This window comes from Melospiza melodia, chromosome 1 (genome assembly GCF_035770615.1).
Source record: "Melospiza melodia melodia isolate bMelMel2 chromosome 1, bMelMel2.pri, whole genome shotgun sequence".
Lineage (NCBI taxonomy): Eukaryota > Metazoa > Chordata > Aves > Passeriformes > Passerellidae > Melospiza > Melospiza melodia.
Genome location: NC_086194.1, coordinates 27,255,800 through 27,265,744, shown reverse-complemented (window position 1 = coordinate 27,265,744; position 9,945 = coordinate 27,255,800).

Genomic DNA, 9,945 nt, shown 5'->3' with positions numbered 1-9,945 from the left:
TTTACTGGAGTTCAGTCAAACCTTCACTATTTGACACATGAGAATAAGAAATAATTCAATTTTCTTGTTATTGAAAACAGTGAAATTTAAGGGTCATTTCACTCACCTATTTAGTGTCAGTTTTGACTTAACAATTTAAGATGAAATTGCAATTATTGAACATTAAAATGAAGTATCTTGGGATAATAATTTTGATTTGTGTTCTTAATTTCTTGGATGATCTGCAAAATTCTAACCTCCAAAAATTCTAACTTTAGAAACAAAGATGGGAACACATAGATGCAAAGAAACTATCTTATCCTCTCCTAGTTTTAATTTAAGTAAAGAATTAAATTACAAGGCATTATTGATTCTCAAAGACTCCAAGAGTCTATGCAAATCTAGATGCATAATCAGAAATGAGAGAGAAGTGGAATGCATTTTTGAGTTCCTCCTTGAAACTCTCATACCTCAACTAGTAATTAAGGCTGAATAAACAGAAATGATCAGATCTTCTTTAATTATAATTTTTTTTTCACATTTTTGTTTGTCCTCCCTATATTGTGGACAATATTACAAGATAGCAGCAATGAAAAGCCAGAGTCTGATAGATGTTATCCCCATGAATTATGAGATGCCATAGTATTTTCCTGTAATAAAAACCATTAATTTATGTTGCTAAGTTACTGTGATGGAGCTACTATTGATAATGCTAATTTCTTAATGAAGATCACTACCTTTGCATGTATATGTGTGTTATATAAAGGTAGAACTCCTAATTCTAAGTTTTAATTTATATATAAAACCAGCTAATATTCTAAGCTATGTGTTTGTCATTTTATGACCAATCATTTTTAATTCCACTTAGGATACAAAACGCATACATAAGGTGTGGCAACATTTAATATAATTTAGATGTTCTGTATCATGAGAAAAAAAAAAAGCAGGCCTGCAGTAGTCATAAAGCTAAAGTGACAATTGTATGAAACCTTTCCCAGATGTACTTCAGCAAAAAAAGCACTCAGAAAACTAATATATATAAACCTGCAGAGTGCCACTGGATTTAATGCATTTTCAGAGAAACCATCAGACTTTCTTACCTATTAACTCATTTTCAGCGTCAGCTTTCACCCCTGAGATTTTTTTTCAGCTGTGTGGTTAAATACTGAGTGTTCCTACACTCAGCTTAACGTGGAAATATTAACAGATATTAACTACAGTGTTGCTGGTGGATGATGCTCTATTATACATTTGAAAAACCACCTGAGACAAGCAAAGTTGTGATATCAGCCATATCACTACTACATAAAATGAAATGAAAAACCTTTGAAGGCAGAATAAAAACGCTCAAGACCGAATACTAAATAGCCCTCATGGGACACAGAAGTAATGCAGGTTTTTGCATTGATAGCAAACAGCAGGAGACTGCCAAGAGTTGGGTGCCTGAGGGCCAGAAAAGCTTAGTTATAACTTTATCCAGATTAACTCCCCAAGATTTGTGTAACTGACATCCATAAAATGCATTGGAAAAATTGTTGGAAAACAATGAAGATCATCATTTTATGAAGTGAGGAAAAGCTGCACATTATTTTTTCAGTAACATATTTTTTTATTGCAGGATTATCTATCCCACTGTCTTGCTTGCTTTTGTTTTGCTCTTTATTCTGCTAAAATATGTGCACATGCATCTACTGGAGGGTTTGTGCTGCCTGAAGACTACGCTGGAACCAAATCTACTTGGACTGGAAATGGTAGGGAATCTTGCTTTCAGCTGCAGTCTGGGAATAGATATTATTTGACTCTAAAAATTCTGAAATATGTGTAGATAATGGAAATACTTTACAAATTAGAGAGTTTTATATTCTTCCAATATGCCCTCTTTGTAGTCTTTAACTTTGAATATAATAATTCTATTGAAACCTGAGGTAAATGCTTCACAAAATTCACATATAATGATACTTCATATTATTCAGCTAGACCAAGATGTGTTTTTCAGATAACTTCTAACACACATCAGAACTCTAAATAAATATTGATTCAATCTAAAAGAATTATTTTGATTGTTTCAAACTAATAATTTAGATGTATCAGATAATAAAAAAGCAGCTACTTGTTTGCTGAAGTGCTACAATACTATATTCTTAATGCAGGCCATTGGTTATGCTATTGGTTTTCTTATTTGTTTTCTCAGCCAAGTCAGTCAGGTATAGTTCATACAAAATACAAAGTTTATAAGAGGAAAGAATAATACTCTTAAGCATTCATAACTATATGAGACTCTACCCCATTTTTAAGTATTCCTACTTTTTAGTTCACATCAGTAATTTTGGTAGAAAAATCTGTACAGAAAATTTTATTGAGTACTTGAGCATTCTTCTAGCAACAAAGCTTTTGCATTTAAATTTTTCAGACCTTAGCACAATAGCTCAGAATGACTATTTATTGATATGTCTAGTCTGTGAATGCAGGAGAAACAGTTGAAAAAAAACATTTTGTAGAAAAATATATATGTTCACTATAGGAAATCAGGCAATATTCTCTGTGGATTGGGCCTTTATAATAAGTAGTCTTTGAAGAATTATTTATAGTAAAAAAAGTATGAGAAATGATCCCTGAATTGCCCATATAAGAATTTGCATTTCTTCCAATATTTGTAGATACTTAATTCTAAATTTGGTCTGAACTACAAGGCAATATTTTTTGAGATAAATTTTAACTTAATTACCACTAAAATTTCCTTTTTCAAATGAATAAAAATTTGTGGCAGAGGTAAAATTTTATGAACCAAATAACAGAAAATAAGCCATTTTCAGGTCTTCAAGGATAATTAGATGCAGGAGACAATTACCTGGAATTTTATTCCATCATCCTAATCTGATAAATGAAAGGAAATATGATTGAATTATTATTTTAATGATGCCTCAGATATTATAACTTTTTATTATCCACATCCTTATTGAGACAGTTTTCAAGGCCTGTTGACAGGAGCAACATCAATTATGTTCTTCCAAGCTACATAACCATGAATACAATATTAATAGGTAAGAAGAGACTAAGAAATTTTCCTGTTGGTTCACAGTTATGTACAAGATTTCCTTCATGGACAATCTGAATTTATATTAGCATGAGAACTGAAAAAACACTACAATAAGTACACAAAATTTCATGCAATTATTATAGTTTTTCTATTAAATTATCCAAACACATTATTATTTCTTTAATGGTGTAATTTCCTCTTTATAAAAAAAAATATTTCATGATCTTCAATCTTTACTTTAAGAATTCCATTTATAATGCTGCCCACAATATATTGATAATAGGCAAACCATCAGGTCTTCCATGGGCTACTACCTCTTCAGTATTCCCGTCTATTGATTTTTGTGCCTTTTCTCATCTCATCTCATAGGTTGCTTTAGAAAGCAGTAAGAGGTTTGGTTTTTTTCCCCAGCTGGTGAGTATCTGGCATGTTACTGCTTCCCATCTATAGAATGCTGAGATAATATGCAATGAATCCCTCAAAACCAGGAAAAATAATTAATTCACAGGTTAAGGCTATCAAATAACAGTGCTAGGCTGAATATAATCCAGAAAGAGTTAAAATGATAAATAATTTTCTAGTCCAATTTTGTAAATCAAATATTTTTTCTAGTATCCTTCCCAGTCAATATGCTTTAAAGCTGTCTCATACTCTTGGCTGTAGGCTGAATTAAACACAAATAGAAGATTACATATTCATACATTTGCTTTCTGTAAATAATTTTAATAGCCAAGGAGGAAATCAGTGAAGTTTTTTCTTTAATATATGAATGAACTTTACTTAACATAAATAGGAGATATAAAACTAAATGTTGGAGATGAGTGAGGTTCACCAACAAATTTAACCAATATTATTTGACCAACAAAGTGAACAGTGGAAGTCAAATTCATTCAGTTTCAGAGCTGAAAACCAACCAGCATGCCACATGTTCATTAGCACTGCTGATTGCATCTTAATTTTAAGCATGGAATATATTCAGATGTGATATTGGTAATGAATTTTCCTTAATTGATAAGAAACATGCAGACTGCCTCGATCATCTGCTAAATGGATGGGCATAAGAGCAGTGATGTGGAATCTCAGAATCCTATTTCCTCTTAGCTGCAGGTCTGAAGAGGCAATGTTCTAGATTCTGTGTTTTGGAATCTGATTGCCTCATTGCAGCCTTGGGCCAGTGGGGTTAACATTTTGGTGCAATGCAAACATGAAGTAAGCACTTATCAGACTATGAGATCCAGTCTGTGCCACAGCCTGTAGACTTTTACTAAACCATGCCAGATATAGGAAAGTGAAGGAACATTTTACTCAGTTCTGATACTGAAAAATCTCTATCATATTTAATGTCATGATAATTAATCAACACACACTGAGGCACTGTTGGGAGATTATTGATTGCCTGGGAGGGGCATATAGCTCAAAACCATATTTTGGGTTATAAGTCCTAGTCAATAATTAAATGTAAATGCCCTAGTCTGAGACTAATATTATCTTAGGGAAATTAACTGAGAATTAAAGGAAAGTCTTAAACATCTATGATGTTCTTAACAGAATCTTACCAGAAACAATTGCAGTTCTTCCATCCACAGACTTTTTGTAAGCCTTAATATCCTTCCTCCACTCAATGAGACCCTGATATCTTGTGTAACCATCCAGTGTAACTTCATATATATACATGTGTTGCACACACAGGCACCCACACACACACATGTAACACACAGTACCTCTCCCAGACACTAAGCCTCTCAAGTTTAAAAAGCAGTATTTCACCTCCAGATTAAATTTCTGAACAAAAATTCCACACACAGCTGAAGACCTGCTTCCATTGTACACTATTTTATTCCTCTTAACTGCTAAAAGCTCAGGGAAAGGTTCTACAATGCTAGCTTTTGTTTTTGTTTTACACTTCCAGACTCAAATTTATCAATTTGTGTATGACCATTTTTAGGAGTATGCTCAGACAAATAACAGAGCATCAAGCTTTGTAGCTCTAATTCACACAAGGTAACAACAGATTTCCACAAAGTCTAATTAGCAATCTGTAACCAATAATCCTATTTAAAGAAGAAAGCATTAGCCCACAGGAACCAAAATATGAAAATCCTCCCTCCATTGTTTACATTGTGCCTTGATAAATTAACATGAAAGCAGTTTTTTTGTGATCACATAAAAGTACAATTAAAAAAATACAATTAAATATATATATATATATATATATATATATATATATATATATATACACAGTGTTAAAAGATTTTCTCTGGATGTTGTTTCCCATTAAAGTTATGGTCATAAACAGGCTTGAAAAACGATAATTTAGAGCAAAGAGAGGAAGCATAAGGAAAACCAATGTAAATTCAAATCTAATGAAAAGACTCAGAAATTTCTTTTGTGGTATTTACCAAAGGAATTTTTAAAAGTTTATATCAGAGAGATTAAAAGAAATGTAAGGAAAGAAAATTCCGTGGCATGTTAATTTCTAATGATTATTTTTTTCATAAATGGTAAATCTGTCTCCAGCTCAGGCACCTGTATAATCAAGACACTGTTAAGTTTCTTGGAACTCCTATAATTCAGGTTTCATGCATCACATTTCTTTAAAATGTTTAATAACTTATTCACTAATTGCTTGTTTAAATCCACTCTGGCTGCCAAGTATTCTGTTGTAACTGATAAAATATAGATCACTCTGAATATTTATGTGTGATTTTTGTGCAAGTGACATTTATGATTAACGCAAACTTAATTTCGTAGTGGAATCAAATAACAAATGTCTCTGTGTATTCTACTGGAATGATTAGCAGAGGCCATTAATCAAGAAGTCTCTTTTGTTCTTAATTTTATGCCACATGAATGAGTAAAGATACAAAGGAAGTGAGTATTTCATCAAGCTCTGGCTTTCTTCATGTGAAATATTCCATTCTTTCACAAGAAACTTCCATATCTTTAATGCTTTTAATCACTGCTCTTTTGTGTGTGGCCCTCTTTGTGGAGTGAGACCTGCATATCATTCAGGCAAAAACATTTCTGGAGCATAGCGTAGTCATGAACTTGATTCCAAATGGCTTTTTCCAATCAGTGATACAGAGTCACTGTTCATCTGAACGCTGAACAAGGCCCAAGCTGGCTCAAAAAACTTCCTAAGTCTGCAGAGGTCACAAATTTAATAAAGAAAGAATTTTATCTGTGAGTTGTTGTGAGGTTTCCTTTTTCCTCTTTAATTTGTTCCCTATGTACTCCATGTTGGATGCCAAAATATTGATATGCTACAGCAAAGGATGATCCAATGACATACAAAGATAAAACCACAGTCTGACTATTCTCCTAATAACATCAAGCAATATCTCAAGAATTAAAAACAAACAAACAAACAAAACCCCTTCTTTTTCCAGTGTATAAAAATGCATTATGTCTGAGATAAAGAAGTGAAATTTAAAAAGGTTTTTAATTGGAGGCCTCTATTACTAACAAAAACAGATAGATACTGAATGGATGGCAGACGACTTTTTTGCTCATTGCTCATTTGAGTGAGGGTGAGTAATAAAAATTGTGTGATTGGGGTTTAAATATGCCCAACAAAGAGTTATAAATGTGAACAAAAAACACTCTTTCTCTGGGATGGCAGTAGCCCACTCCAAAAGTCATATATTTTTGTTATGTCTTAAATGAGGCTCATCAGAGCACATAAAAGCGACAGGAATATTTTCATAACCTTATGTATAAACATAACTCCCAGATCCTATCCTCCCAGGTAATTTTGTGTGGAAACTGCTGATTTAACTGTTTTGCTCACATGATTTCAGAACTCACAAAAGCAAACGGCTCAGATTTATTTAAGCTGTTACAAAATGAACTGCAAAGCTAGAAATCTGTACATTTACTAGCTTACAAATAAACAGTTGTCAAAAACTGTGTGGGTTTTATGTTTGCAAATTTATACAGTCACAATTAGAAAATAACAAAACATCTGCAGTTGTCAGAGAGAGTGAATACAAGGCAAACAAACTAATTCAAATTCACATTTGAAGAGTGCATTGAAAGTTTTTATAGATACATAAATATACCACTACAAGTAATTGCTATTGTTAAAACAATGTCTACCAGTTAAAACTGTAATTCTTATTTTTTATGTCACTCACAGTGAGAGGGGTTTGGTTTTGCCTTAAAAAATAAAAAAAAAAAAAAATTACAAAAAAGTTTTGAAGACTACACAGAAAATCAATCACAGATTTTTTTAAAACACCTATTGTGCTTGACTGAAGATATAAAATATGGTGAAATTCTGTAAACTAAGTAGTGTAAGACTGTCTGTACACTATTTTACACAGCCAAGAGTTTACCTGAGGCACATGTAACCCAGATAACTTGAGTAACTCACTGCCACCATGCACAGTGCAGTGGAGGACAAAGCAAAGGACAATTTTCCTCTTTGGCTACTTTAAGGAAAAATACATATTCTTTCTTTGATATCATAAAAGATAAAATCAAAATCAACTCCTAAAATATGTCTTGCATTTTTTAAATTGGCAACTATACACATTAAATTATGTTCATATAAACATTTATGTTCTGGTTGAGAATACAGAAGTATATAAAAATGTTTGCCTTTAATGTTTCTTGATCCGATTTTATAGATGTGGTGAATGTCGCAGAGTCAGAAATTATCTGATTTCAGATTCTCCTGTTTCTGCAGAGTCCATGGAGAAATCAATGCATGTTTTGCACCTTAGAAATACAAAAAAGGAGTGCTAATATTTACTTATCAGTTGACTCCTTAATAAACTTATCTGTTACATTTCCTGACACATATCTTTTAAGTGGATTTTTTGTTTTGAGAATTTCTTTTCTTTTTCCTTATGTTTTTTACACTTATATTTCTAGCATTGTTTTGAAGGACTAATGAAGAATTTGATTTTTAACTATTATTCTTCACATCTTAGGCAACAGAGGCTTGTAGTAAAATCTCATAATGTTTACGAAGACTGATGTCTATTTTTTGCTTAAAATTTCGTCACCCTAATAGCTTTGAGAAAGAAAAAAGGAAGCATAAAACATTTTCTTCTTCACAGCAGTAGTGTCTGATTCTCAGTTGTGGCTTCTCTGTTGGTTTCCCAAGGCAATAGGCACCCAAAGTATTTTCCACTAAAAGAAGTGTACTGCCCATTACTTAAATGACAGTGCTTTTACCCAGTTTGAACATGAGAACCTTGTACAAGATTTCCTGTAGAGAAAAATAGAGTTTTGGAGCTGATGTCAATGCTTCCCTTACTTCAGTTTTAACCACCTAAAAAAGCAAATGTCAAATGACCAGGAGAAGAAAATTGCAGAGATTCTTAACCAACGTGATTTTCTTAGTGGGTGTAAAATAGTAAGTCACCTTGAATAGGAGTGTATTGAGCATTAGAGCTGCATAAACTTAACTTCCAGAAACTCTACTACGTTTGGTGTTCTTGTTGAAAATGATTTATGTGATATGAGCTTCTTGACTTTACATCATCCCTGATAATTGCAAGCAACACCAAAAAAAACCCCATAAAAAACCTGACATTCTACTGAGACTGAAGGCAAATATCCATGAGTGAACTTAAATAAATCACCATAAATATATGCCAGTTTTACCTGAAGAAAGTCACTGAATGTCCTTGGTCATTCCTCCATAATGTATTTTTACAGATTAGCTTGTTCCAGGTGAAAGTCATCTCCAACTATGAGCGTGAAACCTTTTGCTGTGGATGTTGAAATATGAGAATGCACCTTTGAATCAGTAACACGTGCAGGTAGAAATACCACAGTCAGGCTCCATAGGGGAAAAAGTGCAGATGAGGTGAGGAGCAAGGTACAACCCCAAGTCTGGGAGTGAGCTGCAAACTCAGATGACCATTCAAATCAGTAGGTAATTATATGGGGCCTCTGTTCAAGGTTCTCATTTGTTTTTTTTCCTAAGCTTTACAGAGATAGAGTGGAGATGCACTGTGCCTCTTCAGCAAGCTCACCACAGAGCAGCTGCCCACCTCTGTAATGCAGTTATTCACTACAATTTTACAGTAAAGGATCTTTGACATTTTACTTTCATGCAGTAAATATATAATAACCACAAGTGAGTAAAATCTGTTATATTGCTTTCTTGGTAACAGCCCCAGATGACTTCAGGAGCACTTACACTATTGAAGCACTTATTGAGTTCAGTTTGCTAAGTTTTATATTTCCATACAGGATCTGTCTTTCTTATTGTGTGTATGTGTAATCTCAAACCTAATCAGACCTTATGCTAGAATAAAGTCCTCAGATAGTACTGTACAGCTAAAAAAGGTTGGTATTTCAAAAATAATAAAAGTTGTTAATAACAAAAATCTCTCTTAATGAGATAGCATTGAATGGTCCAGAATGCCTATGCTGTTGAGTTTCTTACTACACTTGTCTTTTGGACTTTCACATGCAATATTGCCCCCACAGCAGCAGTCCAGTCTCAGTTCCTTTAAGAATTTTTAGCTGTCATGCAGTAACAGTGTGAGGATTTCCTTCCCTAGGTCTCCTTTTTCTTCATTAATACAAACACTTCCCTTGCTGATAGTGTCACTTTGTAAGCATTCATTACCTATTGATCAGGCAGTGTAGAGTGCACGGATGGATTGGCAAACCCTCACAGAGGCCTCTTCATTTCAATGAGCTTCTGGCATACCATGCTGCAAGATTTCTTAACAGAATATTGACAAGCTCTGGCAGATTCTCCATTTTATGGACAAAATATCGTACTTTGTGTTTGTTTTGTCTGATTTTCTGTGATTTTATTGTCACTCATTACTCTTAAGTTTCTTTATTTATCGTATGAGCATTCATGTGGCACCAATATAAATCAGATTAAAATCAAATTAAAATTAGAAAACAGGATATCATCAATAGAGTTTTTGTAGACATCTGTATTATGGATTATG